We start from the raw sequence: 17,390 nt of genomic DNA on the forward strand, positions 1-17,390 counted from the left end.
GATCACAATAAACCATTAAACAATGAAGTGGGCCAAGAAATGTTTTTTTGTTAGCCACTCTAGCAGCATATGGCTCCAGGAATGGCAATTCCTGTCAGTCCATCCACCACTTTGGTACAAAATAAAATAGCTAAATATCTAGTGGATGCATTGGCAGAAGATTTTGTGCAGACATCCCTGGTCCCAAGACCATGAATCCAAACGAACTTGGTTATCCCCTAACTTCTTCTTCTTCCTCTCGCACCATCATGAGGTTCATGTTTGTGGTTTTGACAGCTGTCTTGACAGCTGCCAGATGCACTGGTCTGTTCCCTCAGGATAAATTTTGGTGATCCTCTCACTTTTCACTATTTCTAGCATCATTAATAGGTTAAAAAAATGCACTTGACCTAATACTTTAGTTTATGAAAAATAACTTAACTAATGATATTCCCATCACCCTCAGTTTTGTGTTTAGCAAATGTTAGCATGCTAACATGCCAAACTAAGATGGTGAACATGGTAAACATTTCTACCTGCTAAACATCAGCATGTCAGCATTGTCTTTGTCAGCATATTAGCATGCTGATATTGGCATTTAGTTAATCTGTGCTAAAGTACAGCCTTATAGAGCATGGCTGTAGACTCGCAGTCTGGTTGTAATAGTGATGCTGTGTACAGAATGCCTTTTAGTGCGTTGCTAAAGGGCAATGCAGCAGTGATTGTCAGGCCAGGGATCATATTGTTCATTAATTTGCCCACATCTAATCTATCCATCCAGTATAAGTGCATTCAAACAGCCGGTCAAAATCCAACTTTTCTCAATCATAAGCCTGTCCCATATTTATAGGTTTGTGTTTCAGCTACCATCATCCTATTATATGTAAAATAAAGGATAGCAAAGAATGAATGTAAAGACGAAGGGTAAGAGAGGGGGAGAATGGAAGGAGGGAAGAGGAAGTGGTAACAGCTTGCTCCAGTGGGTGGCTAACTACTGTCCACTCTGAATGGCCAGATCTCCTGCTCTTGCCAAGGGCACTAAACACACACATATGCACACACACACACACACACACACACACACACACACACACACTGATGTAAGACATGCTGTACAACATTGAAAAGAAGAGATCCTACAAAAGCATAAATGAGTGGAAAGACATCTTTCTCTGTCATCCTATTACTCATTCTCTGGTTCTTTAACTGTTTTTTATTGTTTATGAATATACTTTAAAATCTTCTTCTTTTATTTTCTTCCAGCCCTTCACATCCCTTTCTTTTCATTTACTCCTTTTCCCTCTCTTACCCTCACACCTTACTTCTTTCTCTCTCTCTCTCTTTCTCTCTCTCTCTCTCTCTCTCTCTCTCTATGTGTGTGTGTCCTAATAGCCAGAAGCAGTAAATGGGATGCAGAGGCCAGATATTTAATGTAGCAGAGAGCTGTGAAGCGTTTTAAGAAGCCTTTTTCGAACAGGGGGAGCCCTGACCCGCAGGCAAATATTTTTCAACCAGATGACATAAGAAGATATTAGCGGAAAGAGAGCAAGATTTTTATTCCATTTTTTTCCTTCTCTTTCTACAAGATCGCTCTCTCTTTTCTATTTGGGTTGTTGCCTGGGCACCCAGCCCCCTGCACATACGTTTTATTTTACTTGCTTGCCTTTTGGAGTTCATTTATTTTATTTTATCTTTGATTCATTATTATGATACGATAAAAGCTACTTGAGCATTTCAGCTGCTGAGGGGCTCTTATCGTTAACCTTGTGGAACGCATGTTAGAGTGGGCTCCACACGCCGCATCGCTAATGGCCAACTTAACTCCTCTCTTCTCCTCCTCCACCTTCTGGCTTAATCTACATCTTTCTTTCCTTCTCTGTCTCTTGCTGAATTTCTTTCATCCCTCTACCCGGCTCCTCTACTATCTCCTCTTTTCTCTCATGATCTGCTCCTACTGTATTTATCTGTTTATTTTACTCATATTTCAAGTTCTCAGTTCAGTACTCAAATGTATATTTTTTTTTTGTATACAATGAAATCAGACTCAACACAGCTCCATTCTACTCTACTCAGCATTACCCACAAATGAATGACACAGCTTTTTGTGACTGTTTAACTTTAGCAGTAGGATATAACCCTGATCTGTCACTACTGATAACTGTGATGAACTGGGTTTATCAGTGGTTTAAAACTCAGCCATCTGATAAGACATTTAAAGTCAACACTGGCAATTCATCCACATCGACATTATTTTTGGGGTCCCACAGGGTTAATTTTTCAGCCCCATTTCATTCTCCATTTACATGCATAAAGTTTCACTGTTATACCAGTGACACAGTTATAGCTGCCCATAACACCTAATGGCACCATTAGTCCAGAATAGTCGTAGAAGCTGCCTTGCAGATATGAAGTGTTGAATGTTACCGATATGTCCACAACTTAATGAAACCAAATCCAAAGGATAAGATCTGGTTCTATTCAAATAACTCATTACATTCATTCACTGTTAATGAGGTGCACTTTCAAAGAAAATTAATTTGAAAAAAAGTAAATAATGTGCCCATTTCTCAATGAGTGAGATTTAAAAAAGGGAATCATGTGTACACAGCACCTTTATAATTCTGATGAAAAGAATGTGTATACATATTTATGTATTTAGTTTTAGTCATGAATTTACACAGAGTTTTGTGCATCTAGACTCAGGTCTCTAAATATAATGTGATCCTCTCAGATGTCTTGAATCATCTTTCTCCTTGCAAATCATGCAGTGGTCCTTCTGCCACACTGCTCTATGTTATACACTAGAGCTGCGCACAATTGCCAGCTGTGGCCAATTAGAGCAAGAGAACTGAAAACAAGAAAACTGGTCTGTTTAACAATGCATACATTAGGTGACAAAGATCCTGTTAGAGCATATTAGGGGGCAGCAAACAAGGTGAAGACCAGCTCCAACTCATTATTGCAAAAGGACAAGGTAATCCCAGAATTCTTTTTCTCACCATCAATTACCTACTTCAACTAGCTAAACAATTTCCTCTGGCTGCCTCTATAAAACTCTGTTGTGCCTTCATGGACTTTTTCTGGAATAAAATTATTTCCATCTATCAGTAATTACAGAATACGTCCATGATATTTAATGTTACAGCCAACATGGACCTGTTTTGGATGGCCTTAACAACTTCAGACCCATCTCCAGTTTCCCATTCCTTGCAAAACTCCTTGAGCCGATTGTGGCCAGCCAGCTCCAATAATAAAGGAAATTTATTATTATTAGTATTATTGTCATACATGTTTATTCAGGAATCTGTAACTTAAAAAATCTCAAAGTAACACAGTTCAGTAAGCTGACTTCTTCATGCAGACCTAATGCTGGAGTCTGATCTCATTTTATATGGCTTCTTTTTGGGTTTGTTTTTTTGAAAGTCTGGACGTGATTTTTTCCATCTAATATGGTGTAAAATGGGGTCAGTCTCTAGGGGTAACCGTATCTGTTTTAGGCGCTGTGACCTGTAAAGTGCTAATGTGTGGCAGCTTCACACTGACAGTGCTTCAAAGGCCTGTTTTGTCAAAGACCTGGTTTCACAAAGGCGTGTGTGTGTGTATATGTGTATATTTGTATATATATATATATATGTGTGTGTGTGTGTGTGTATACATGGGTGGTTGTGTGTTCATTCTGGAATGTGTGATTTAGAATTTAACAATCTTGTTGGGTCTGCATGTGGTCATGTATGTATGTATGTATGTATCAAAATTTCTATCTTTTTTATCTTTTGCGTATGTGCGTTTGTGTGTGCGTGTGTGTGTGTGTGTGTCTGTGTGTCTGTGTGAGAATGTGTGCATGCATGTGTGTTTGTCTTATCCTCATATCCCCTTGTATCAGTGGTAGGGTTCCCTTGGGTTTCACAGGCCTAGTGACATGGACTCATGGTGGTAATGGCCTTTCACAGCATCCACCTCCCTTGACACACACACACACACACAAACACAGAGAGAGAGAGAGAGAGAGAGAGAGAGAGAGAGCACAGCGACAAACCAGCAAGTGCACATATATGGGCACATATGGAGAAACATAAGAGAACAGATTACAGAAAATACAGAAAATATTTACAGAAAAAAGCATAATTATTAAACATAAATAAAACAATAAAACATAATTATTGGGTGTCCAGGTCCTTCTTACAACTTATATGAACTTATTATAGGACTTATTCCATATAAATCACCTTATGGTCTGTTTTTTGCATTTTTAACATTTTCATCTTCTCCTTTTTTCTAAGTCAGCAAATGATATCCAAAGAGAATTGAGATTTGTGAAAACTGACATGAGAAGTGGCAAAAGCAAAATATGAGTAATTTTCTTTTTCAATCTTACATTATGTTTACATTCAAATGTGCCATCAAAAATATATGGCCTACTTAGCTTACATGCTAACAGGTAGATCACTCTGCTTGTAATTTATGGTCACTTGTTTCCAAACCTTCTGCGACTTGTTCTATCTCCCTGTCACAGAAAACTGTGGGTCAGCTGATAATAAAAAACAAGATGGCTTGAGTCACAAAAGAGGTTGAGGACTATTTATAAAAACAGAAGGAAAAGAGCTTGGATGTCCACAGCAGAAATCTCCTGTCTGATTCACAGCCACCCACAGAGAGCCTGATATTCCAGATCCTTGGTGGCTCCATTTGGGAGTCTATTACTGAATGTCCTTTTTACCATATGCCATCCATAATCAGTGATGGGATCTTTGTCACATTACCACCCTCCTCTTCTGCAGCAGCAGTATTTGGCAGTCTTGACAGGTAGTCCACTGCAATGTTCAGGACTCTGTGGTCAGTCTGGAGGTCAAACTCTTGAGGCTGTCTAACACCCATCCGATTGCCAGACACTCCCTCTTAATTGTGGAGTAGTGGGTGTCATGAGGCAGAGGGTTTCAGCTGAAATACAACACTGGACTTTCCTCACCTGGCTCTCTTTGAGCCAGTACTGCACTGATGCCCACTCCAGAGGCATCCACCTGCACCAGGAAGTGGTGTTCAAAGTCAGGACTCAACACACGGGAAGAGCATTATTTCTCCTTCAGACCCTGGAAAGCACTTTCATTCCAGGGAATTATGGGCCAATTGCAGGTGGGGTTGGTCAATGTTGCTACCTGGATGGAAAAGTAAGGAATTAACCATTACCCCAGGTAAAGTGTATCCTGCTTGGCCCAATCACATACCTGTAGGTTTAGGGTAAGTTCTGCCGCACTGATTGCATCTAAGACTTGATGAAGGCAGTCCACATATTTCTCCCACATCAGGCTAAATGACCACATAACCAGCAGCACTGCAGTTGTCACACCCTTGAAGCACTTTGGCCATAAGCCCCTGGAATGTTGCTGGGGCACCATGTAAGCCAAAATGCATCACAGTGAACTGAAAGAGACCTAGAGGGGTCCTGAATGCAGTGAGGGGCCAGGACTGGCTTTCCAGAGGACCTGCCAAATCCCCAAATCCCTTGCAGGATCCAAAGTCTCTCAATCCACTCCAGCAGGTTCTCAATCCGGGGCAATGGGGAAGACATTGAAAAATTAGATGACTGTTGATGCTGTTTTCTGAAGTCAGTGCAAATGCAACAGGATCTATTCCTCTTAAGCTATGACAATAGGGCAACTCCACTCATTTTCAGACAGTTTGATGACAGCTACAACATGAATCAAATCTCCTCCTACAAGGACTCCATCATACCATCTGGTATGCCTGCCATACTGGATTTGGTTTGACTCAGATGGCATGCTGCAACGCGGCCTGGTTTCTGTGTGAACAACTGAGGAAAAGGCATAGAATAAAACTTGCAATTAAACTGGCTTCTTACCATCCAGGTGAGAGAGATCCAAATTGACAGGCTGTTTCCAGGCCTCCACTACACCCTTCATGTGTCATGAAGGGTGAGGTACATGAGTCATGTACCTCAATCACCCAGCATGCCAAGGAGGAAGGAGGGTTGCTTATTTCCTCCAAGGCTTTCAGGAGGTTCACATAGTATGCTTTGTTTCTGTTACCCCTTCTCTGGATGCAGGATCTCACATGTCATAGGCGCCATCCTAATTATATCTTGAAAAGATCCCTGTCATTTGGTCAACAGCTTGCTGGATGGGGAGGGCAGAAGCAACAAGACTTTTTCACCTGGTTTGTCATGTTGGCATGCCTGTTGGTCTTACCACGGCTTCTCAGTCTTTTGGGCCTCCAGGAGGTTGAGTCTGGCTTCCTCTCAATATTGCTTCAACAGATCCCTCATCTGGAGGACATATTGTACAATACCTTGTCCCTGTACAGCATTAGCTGTCACCTTCTCCTCCCAGTTCTCAGGGTAACCACTAATTCAAGTCCTTCTCTGTATGAGATACAAACTTTCTGAGCATCCTGTTGAGGGTTTGGTTAGACTTCTCTACCCATCCATCTGTCTCTGGGTGATAAGGAGATATTTTTATAGCAGTTATGCCCAGGTCCTTATACAGCTGGCTCATCAGGTGGGATGTAAAGTTGGTTCCCTGGACAGTCCAGATGTCCTCTGGGAGCACTGAGCAGTTTTGGAATGGTAACTGACCGGAAAGGAAAAGCTTCAGGGAATCAAGTAGCATAGCACAAGAATGTACTGATATCCTGCTGGGTTTTTTTCCAGGGGGCGCCACAATGTCCATTGAAATCTACCTAAATGCAGTGGCAATCACTGGTGTTGCTGGAATTTTTTTTTCTGGGATATGTGTGCACATCAGTATAGGCCAAAAGAATTGAGATGCCAGTCTGAACATATGTCTTAAGGTGACTTAAGTGTTTTGTCTAGTGACAAGTGACCTGCAATTAGCTGGCACAACTAACAAGTCATTGTGAAGGACATACACTGAACCACGTATTTGGGTGATGTGATTAGTAGAGGTTAAAACCTTATTAGGCTGTTGTAACATGATGATGTTTTCTGGCACTTCCCACTTAACATCTGATAAGGCATTATCAGGCATTTCACATAGGGGTACCAGCATGTTTCTCTAACCTCTGTTGCCGACGTGTCTTTCAAGGCCCTTTGGTTACAGCCTGCATAGACTACCACACAAGTCCAGCCAAGGTTGTAACCCAGACTGAGCATGGGTTTCTGCCTGGGACCATGTCATGACAAAACAAATAACATGCATTTTTGGTTTTGACACAGGTCCATGAGCATTACAGAGCATTACATTAACCCCTCTTAGGAGATCATTCAGAACAGGCAAATGACACCCCAAAAGCATCTCCACTGGTAACCAGCTGAAGCAGATCCTTCAAGTGCAACTCAGGAAAATATGAAAATAGTCTATGTATTTTGCAGAGAGCTTCAGAATGGCCATGCAACAACGCTTGGTCAGATGTTGCTAATCTGTCTTCCTCAGACTCCAGCAGGGTGGAAGGAGATGCTTCTGCACCACCTACACAAACAGTATAAGCCTGCACAACACTTGCTGTGAAGCCAAGGATGGCTCAGAGGTACCCACATAATATGGCAAGAGCAAATTCATATGATAAAGCTAAGTAAGCTCTCTGCGACAAGGTGTTGAAATCATAAATTTCTGCTCTGACAATTTTTTTATTACTGTATGTGGACCACTGAATTGTTATTCTGGCAAGGTGAACTAACAACAGGCAATAAGTCCAATATTGGTCTCCTGGGCTAAAAACAAGGCAGTTGTAATTCCTTCTCAGACAACACAGCTAGGAGACCTCTTACTGTGTGCGCAAACACCAACTCACTCAGGCTAAACCCCATGCTCTTTTGAGTTACTTCTCCAGCAGTAAGCAATAACTAGAGCAGACCCTCTTCCCAGTGTAATCCAGTGAAAGACCAATGACTGTGACTTGACATTTCAATGATTATCTCAGACATACTCAGCCAAAGACACACCTGTAGATCCAGAGTGACTCACACTTATCTATTGATCTAGAGGGTGACTGACACTTACCTGTTGAACCAGAGAGTGACATGCATTTACCTGTTGATAATCCAGACAGTGACACAGACCTACCTGTTGACAGTCCAACCAGTGATGAAAACTTACCTGTTATTGCCCAAAACTGTCGGGTAGACCCTATCTGATGGTGCTCCAGTGGGAGAGGGAGACCCTACTGTTGATGCTTCAGAGGGTGAAGAGAAACTACCCAATGATCTTTCAGTCTTGGCTGAACCCTTGATGACATGAGATGTTGATTGAAAACAGTAGCCTATAAAAGTTCATAAAAGGTTAATATTATGTTTTCATGTGTTAATTCATGCTTTTAGTGAAAATATAAAACCGGCAGTGTGAATAAAAGACAAGGGGAAACGATGCCAGTTTCACCCTTTTGCCAAGCAGAAGATTTCAGAGAGAGAGAGAGACAGAGAGAACTGTTTCCAGTACTGGATGGTGAGCCCAGCCCACAAAATACAGAACCGTTGCCACAGTAAGCAGTGAACTGAACCTCTACTTCAATTTGGTAGGAGTGAACTGTGCATACACACATAACTCTAAGGACGATGACACTTGAACTTTTATTCATAACATTCCCACACTGGATAAGGATTGAGTTGTGATTCTCAAACCAACTTTGGACTATAGACCCGGGTCTGACCCATTTTTTTTGGTGGGAACAGTTATATACACTGGTCAGTGAATGTATTTTGTACTGTGAACTTACCTTGGGGCCCACCTGTTCAACTTTTAATATATGCCATCACACTTTATCACTGTGTCATGTGCTTCTTGTTTCACTGTGCTTATCCATACTCTAGACTCTACTCCAGGCATTCCTATAACTTTTTGAATCTGGTCCAATCAGCTAAATTATTTTAATCTTTATTTTTCTCCTAATACTGTACTTTGTTGTGATACATGGGTTACACCAGTCTTTACCCAATTCTGTGCAATTTACCGGCAGGATGGACATTAGGGTTCGGTGGAAGCAAGAAATTTTAACCCTGATCAGATGGAATGACTTCTGGGATGCCGAATATGGAAAAAAAAATGTGAGCATGCTCACATCACAGACCTAGCAATTATTGTGAGCAGAGGATATGCAGCGAGCCAGCTGGTACTCTTGGTAATTTTTTTCAAACCAGAGAGTCAAGACTCATCATGGGCTACTTTTAACAATGACTGGCGGAGTTTAACTGGAAAGACTATCTGAAAAAAATACATTGGAGCATCACTTTGTCCAATGGAACCGACAAAATATTTAGATCCATTCCACAAATGAAATGAAATTAAAGAGTCAAACACCCCTATGTCCCTCAAAATTGTCACCAACACTCTCATTCCACTACCTACCATGGACACAAAACCCTGTGGTCGATAAGACTCCACCTCTGCACCAAAAGAGTCTACTTCATGTCAAGTAAAAACTGGTGAGCAAGAGTCTTGACGAGAAAAGGCTATATTTTATAGTATGGGTGCACTGGGCCTAGGTGCTTCCAACTAGGATGATCAAAAGGACTCTGTCCAGAGGCTACCTGCTGCATAACAGACACAGAAAACATCAAATAAGAATGACCTGCCTAGAAACAGAAAACATAGATCCTAAAGACTGGCCAGGGGACCATCACAGGGACTTCCTTCTGGCGATGGCCTCTGCTGAAGCTGTTGGCCTTTGAGTTTCACCCCTTGTGGCTCAAGACCCAGCAATGGTGCCTCTTCCTCAGCCACTGTCTCCCACTCACCCTTGCTCTTCCTCTGAAGTTGCTGGTTTTGAGCTCAGTTTGTTTTTTAAAAGCACACAACTGGCGGGGCGGTCTGGTAGTCGAGTGGTTAGAGGGCATACCAAGGTCTTAGAAGGCAGTCACTGGTTTGACTCCCGACCGGTCCGATTATTTCCTGCATGTCCCCTCTCTCTACCCCTTTTCCTGTCAGTCTCCACTGATCTATAATAAAGGTACAAACTGGCCATCCCACCACTGCCACCATATGTCACAAAAAACTGTAGGTCAACTGTCTAAGACAGGAAAATTAAAAAGAAAATCTAGATATACATATACAGCACAGTCTTCTGTCTGGTTTACAGCCAACCTCAGAGGGCCAGAGCATTATAACTGCTAAGTCCGTCCCCCTAGACCAACCAAAAGCGGTAGATAGACATGGTGGTGATACTTTTTTGGGTATGATGAAACTGACCTGAATTAATCTGTGATGTAGTCTGTTTCTTTTTTCAAGAAAGTTGTGATTGTGGTTTTAATGTGGTGTGTGCACTCACCACAATGACAAAGGCGAATAATGTATCTGGAAGACCATTTGTGAGTGTCCTCTTTACTGTGTGCCATGCATAATCAGTGATGGAGCCTTTGTCACAGTCCCTCTGTCAGTCTTTGTCTTTATACACATCATCTTTTTCTCAGTCATTTTTTGATCCTTCCTTCATTCTTTTCTTGTTCAGCCTTTTATCTTACTAACTATAACTAGAAATCACCTTTGCTCCCTTGCCTAATTTCTGTCTCTCACCTCCTTCCATTTTCCCAACATCCCATCCACTTGTGTCATCCTATTCTCCATCATTCCATCTCTCTTTTCCCATTCTGTCCCCCATCCCTCTATCTCACAGGGCGTAAAGTGGCTTAGATGAGTGTGCACATCTGAGCTGCATGTGCAAGCTATAAGAGGGTCAGCTGTCTATTTGCACTTTAATGTCTTAACTCTATACGATGGGCCATTTATTCTCACTCTCTCCTCTCTCTCCCCCTCTCTTTCAGCCCTTCCCATCCTCTTTCTGTGTCTATTGCTCTCTATCTCTCTCCCAGGACAGTAAATGTTTTAACTCTCCATTCTATGGGCCATTCATTAAGTTAGTGTACTTTAATAAATAGTCTAATGTGTCACTGTCCAGTGAATTAGTGGCACTTTAAATTCACCACTAGTGGCCAAGAGATAGCCTGAAGGTTTGATATGCAGCGGTCACTTTTCCTTAAAAAAACAAATAGGGCTGATATGTCTATTAATACCACATCAGTATTTAATTGTTTACATTTACATTTTACATTGCATTTGCCTTTGCCTTTTTAAATAAATAATATTTCATTTTGAATTCTAAACATACAGAATACATAACTAATAGAAACTATACACAACAGCTTACATAGTCTAAATCAACAATTCCTCCAAATTAAATGATAAAAACTTTGTTTGTACACACCCTCTAGAACAACACACAGAAGTGTTTTCTGACATTATTTATCTGTGTCTTCCCTGTTGGAAATCTGTCTTGTAATGAGACCATGCTATTTTTATGGTTTTGATAGATTTTTACATAAAAACAACTTGGTTAAGATTAGGTATGCAGCATGTTGTGCATGTGCTACCAAATTAGTGAAGATGTTTCTTAGTTTGTTTGTGTTTTGTCTTTTTGCATCTGTATTTTTTAAATTTGCTGTGCCTTGAGCTCTCCTGGCCACCGTATATATGTCTTTTTGGGCCACTTGATGAAATGACAATGACAATAATGCTCTTTGGGAGTCTCTTCTAATTGCAAGTGACAGTTGACAATGTTATAACATTCACAGTCAAAATAGTGGAATATTTGTTTTTAATGTAGTGATCAAACAACAAACAACAAAATTAGTGAAGATAAACATGGTTAATTAACTTAGTTCTATAGAAAAATGTAAAATAATTATTACAATAATTGTCATTATTGCTGCAATTTTGAATCAAACTAAAATGTTAAATATTACAACAGACTAATGTTTGCCTGAAATCAAGCAGGCTACAGTGTGCAGGCCTTAAAGAGCAGCTACTGCAATAGTCAGGGGTGCACATAACTGGTACACAAGTACGCATGCGCGGCGAAAATGAGAAATGCTTAACATCACGTGTGTTGTTACGGCGCCTTTGCGTACCTGACGGTTACCGACATCAGAGATCTTGTCTACACAAAGCCATGTCGAAAAAACTAAAGACATTAAGCAGCTTTTTTGGCGTTTCACCGCCACCAAAGAAAGGACAAACCGAGCCAGAACCGAAGAAAAGGGCTTTTTCTGAAAAGTGGCTCCAAGATGTGCAGTGGCTTGATGTTAATGAGGAGCGCACTGAAATGTGGTGCAAGATTTGCCGCTTGCATCCACAGCTAGCAGACAAAAGAGGTGCGTTTTATAAGGGCTCAAAGAATTTCAATCATCCTTCATTTGATAAACACGAAAAGAGCAAGGAGCACATGAATGTAGCATAAGCCATTGCTAATAAACAAGCTAGTCAAGAAGAAATATCTACTCGTCCACTTGCCAAATGGCGAGACAAGCTAAATGAAGAACAACGGCAAGCCCTGTATAATATTTTTCTCCTTGCCTTTCATAAGGCTAAACACACACGTCCCATGTCTTCCTATTCTGAGGATGTTACTTTACTGAAGCGGCTCGGAGTTCATGTCGGAGGTGTTTATCACTCACGTGAAGGAGGCACAGGGATAATGCAGAGCATCACACAAACTATCAGCGGGGAGTTAAGAGAGAAGTTGCAGGCTGCTGAATTTTGGGGGCTGCTTTTTGATGGGTCTGAGGACATCACAAAAACCGAGCAGGAAATCGTTTACATCGTATCTGTGTCCAGCAACGGAGAATTTACGTCGGACTTTCTTGGATTGATTGAACTGGGTGCTGACCGAACCGCGCAGGCTATAACAGATGGACTTGTGAGGCTTTTCCACGACGCAGGCTTGGATGACTGGACAACGAGAAAGAAAGAAATTGTGTGAAGAAAATGGCATCTCCTTTGTGGAACTGGGCAAGTTTCATAATATCAGAAGGTCTGCATGGAGACATGAAACACTATTAAAAATATCAAGACTATTGCCAGCCATTAAAATGCAACTGGCCACGAGTGATAACAGTGAATTGCAGCATGTCTGCACAGAGCGTTTTCAGTGTTTTCTGGCCAACATGCTTGATATTGGCAACATTTTGAAGACCACATCCATTAGGTTTCAGAAGGAAAAGCTGACCATTGGAGAATGTAAGGATGAACTCATGGTGGCGATTGGACAGTTCACACTTCTGCTTGATAGTGTAGGTCACCACAGCAGCACACAAACTGTTTCTAATGCTGATGGTGACAGAGACAAGTCAAACTTACTCAGGGGATTAATTGAACAGTTTGAAATCAGATTTGACTCCTTCAAGTCATGTGATCATTTCTTAGTATTTGATCCTTCAACATGGCCTCAGGAAATGGACCGGGGGGGGGGGGGGGGGCTGAGGACGACAGTGAGGAAGACTGCACTTATTAGGACCACGCGCCACAGGGGTGAGTACCAAACACTATCCCCTGGTACTCATCTGAGTAACTCACAAAAAAAGTTATGTGCACCCCTGGCTATAGTGATGTACTCCAGGGGTCAGTAGACTGTAATTTCTGACCACATCTAACTACACAGGTTTTAGTCACTTAATCTAAACTACAATTTAAGCATGTGTTAACCATACCGTAGTTGCCATGTAAACAGTGGCAGTGCTTTTGTTTATTGTCAGACGTGACATGAAAAAAGCAGGAAAACTTATTCATAGTTGTAAAAGTAATATTTGTTTGGTGATGAAATTGTCTGCTTGCATGGATTCACATATCACTGCTATGCTGATGACACCTAACTATACTTGTCATTCCCGCCAGGCGACCCTGCTGTCTCTGTGCGGATCTCAGCCTGTCTCTCAGATATATCCACATGGATAAAGGAACGCCACCTTCAACTAAACGTCTCTAAGACTGAACTCTAAGATTGGTCATCCTGGCCAATCGGTCTCCTCATCACGATATAAATATCAAAATCGCTTCTTCAGTCTTTACCCCAACCAAGGTCACAAGAAACCTGGGTGTCATGTTTGATGACCAACTATCCTTCTCTGACCATGTTGCAGCCATCTCCTGGTCGTGCCACTTCACTCCATACAACATCACAAAAATCTGGCATTACCTCACTCAGTACACCACACAGCTCTTGATCCAGGCCAAGGTTATCTCTCACCTCAACTACTGCATTGCTGTACTGGCAGGCCTTCCTTCACGCACATTGAAATCCTTGCAGATGATCCAGAATGCGGCAGGTCTTCGATCGACCAAAAAGGGCACATGTCACTCCACTACACATTGACCTACACTGACTACCCATGACAACGCAAATCAAATTCAAGTGACTGATGCTTGCCTTCAGAGTGACTTCTGGGCCTACATCCATCTACTTGAACTCAATCATGCAGCCTTATGCTCCTTCTCAGCCACTGCGTTTCTCCAAGGAATGTTGTCTGGCATTGTCATCCCTCCACACAAGGCAATTGCAGTCCAGACTGTTCTCATCTGTTGTCCACCCATGCTGGAACAAGCTATTAAATGCTATCAGAGCAGGGGCAGCCCTTTCTATGTTCAAGAATTTCTTGAAAACTCATCTCTTCTGAGAGCACCTCCTCTCCTAAACACCCTAACATGCCTAACTTGCACTCTTGGTGCTTTTCTTTGTTTGATGAACATGCACTCATTGAATAAATATTTAGTACACCAAGATTCCTTCTGTACTGAAGCTTTAGTGATGGCCCTCACTTGTAAGTTTCTTTGGATAAAAGTGTCTGCCGAATGAGTAAATGTAAATGTAAATGATGACTGTGTGAGAAGCCATGCAGGAACTGAAGATAGCGAATACATACTTGACTTCCTAAGTGGGAAATGTGACTTAAAGGGACATTTTGATAAATTAGTTGTAAGTTTCAACATTCAGCTATTAAATGCAGCATTGCTGAAGGCAAATTGTTCACAGTAAGGCAGCAGTTCAGCTGTAAGTTTATATTAAAATTTTTTTTTGCTGTCTCTGTCTACATTGTGCCCTCTCATGGTCAGAAATCAAACAAAGCAGCTGTAAATTTTGAAAATGTTTTAAATTTTATTCCGAGTAACACCTTTTGTTGTGCCAGCCAATGATGTGCAAGTTACTATATCACTCTTTCTAAAGAACGATTTTAGAAATTAATTCATTAACAAATTAGGTGCATTTAGTAGGCTGATTCCCATGTGTGATTCTAAGTGATGATAGTTGCTGAAGGGCCCCAAGCTAATAATACAACTTTGACAGGGGAAAGGTGATTGGCATAGACAAAGTGTGTGTGAGACAAAGTGTGTGTGAGAGAGAGACTGGATGATTATGTGTATGTGCATTGTCAAGAGAGGCAGGAGGTTAATTCAATCCTATAGAAACGCAGCATGGAGGGGATTGGACAGCACAGCCCTGAGGGTGTCACTGGCCTCAACCCCAATAGGGGGCAGAAAGCACGCACGCACACACACACACACACACACACACACTATGGATACTGTGACTTCAGGGTATAAAATCTGAAAAGCCTAGGAAAAGCCAAATTGTTTTTATATCTAGTTTCTGGTGCATTTCATTTAGAGCCAAGGAGGATAAATGATGAACATGGATTAAAATATATATCTATTTATAGAAAATACTGCATAAAACAAGGACAAGAAAGAAGAGGACATTTGGAGAAGAGCGGTGATGGAGGACAGTAAGAGTGATTGAGGGCATGGGGAGGGGAGAAGGGAATGGAGTGAATGAAGGAAAGAATGAGTAGTGTATGTGGAGAGAGGGATGTGTGGGAGAGGTGTATGAGCACAGGACAGAAGCGACTGAAATAGAGAGTAGGCTATAGACAGAAGGATGATGCAAGTGGCAGAGGAAAATGAAAAAGATAGCTAAAATAAACCTTAGAACAGCACAGCAAAGTGCATTTTCACTCACACCTCCATTTAAGCATGTGGTGTTTTTGAGATTTGATGTGTATACATATTTGATGCAAGCTACTATAAGTTGAATTTGACAAATTGGAAAACAAAGACACATGGAACAGTTGAACAAGAATTTTGTCTGTTCCCTTCTCTTTTGTCTGTTCCTTGCCTCTTCCCTTTTTGTGCATCAAAATCCTGTAGAAAAACATTGTCATTATGTTGAGGTACATTGTGGAATTGTTGACGACTAGCAGTGCTATGAAGCAATGTTTTCAAAAAAGGGTCCTGTTGTGTGAACACTCATGGGCCAGCATGTATCCTTGAGATTTACATGCTGTACATTTTGGTGAGAAACATTACAACAACACTTTTGTTTATTTACAAAATTCCAGATTTAACCTATTCACTCCTGTGAATATGTGTACATGTTAAGTATGTAAGGCATGTGCACACACACAGAAAAAACTGAAATCAGCCAAATGATGAGCTTCCAGTCATTATTCAGGAGTTAAAAACTGTTCTTGGATGTGTGTGTGTCTGTGTGTCTGGGTGCAACATTTCCATATGGACAACCTAATATTGTATTTCGTTCAACACACACACACACACACACACACACACACACACACACACACATAGCCCAACCATCAATTTATTCCACTTTGCCTAATCATCAGCGAGGCCAAGGATGTCTCCATACATATTCATGCTGCTCTGGAGACTCAGAGAGACGATACATTTACAGCCTACATTTACCATATTACCCTTAATGTTATTAGACCAGCAAACACAATTTACCCAAATATAAGTCATACATAAGTAATTTAGAAAATGAGACAATATTAATTGTGTGATCGTCATCTGGTTTTAATCCCGTTTGTGTGATAGCACTTCAGTCTCTGGAATTGAATGCGCCTGGCTGAATAAATTAGTACAATCAATGTATGACTAGATTCTTTGTCGTGTGGACACTGTGTGCAAATCTATGCAAATGTCTTATGAGAAGAGGATAAGAGAAACTCTTCTTGGCTAACAGAGCTCTTGATGATCACATGGTGTGATGTCAGCCTCTCAGAAGAAAATATTATCAGGAGTGTCAAAACAGAAGAGGAGAGTAAATGCTGACGATGTGTATGTGAATGCTTGCTTGTATGGTAAAGTAAGGTCTCAACCTTATCTTGTAAAGTGCCTCGAGATAATGTATATTATGATTATACAAATAAAATTGAATTGAATTGAATTATAGAAATTATACAACTTGGGTAACTCACAAATCTGCCACCATGACTCACAGAAAACTTTATTTTTTTATTTTTCAAATGAATATGTATGTATGATTGTGACATGGATTTAGGAGATCATTTCTATTTAGCAAATATTTTTGATCAAATTTATTGTTTGATTTCTCAATAGCCCCCCACCCCCCACCCCCGCCATTCAGTTTTCATCTGCTCCTTCCACCACCTTCATTTTCCTCTTCTCTTCTTCCCTCCTTTGGTTCTCCTTTAATTTCCCTTCTCCATGCCTTTGCTCCCTACCTCTATCCTAGCCCCTAGCCACCTCCCCTCTCCTCCTCTCCCCTCCCTTTGCTCCTCTCTGCCTGGTATTGATTAGAAGGCGAACCTCTAATCTCCTTAAGGTCATTAGGAACACTTAATTAAAACCTAGTTAGAA

The sequence above is a fragment of the Trachinotus anak genome, unplaced genomic scaffold, assembly GCF_046630095.1.
Source record: "Trachinotus anak isolate AG129_WGS33_773 ecotype Australia unplaced genomic scaffold, CSIRO_AGI_Tana_v1 ptg000011l, whole genome shotgun sequence".
Lineage (NCBI taxonomy): Eukaryota > Metazoa > Chordata > Actinopteri > Carangiformes > Carangidae > Trachinotus > Trachinotus anak.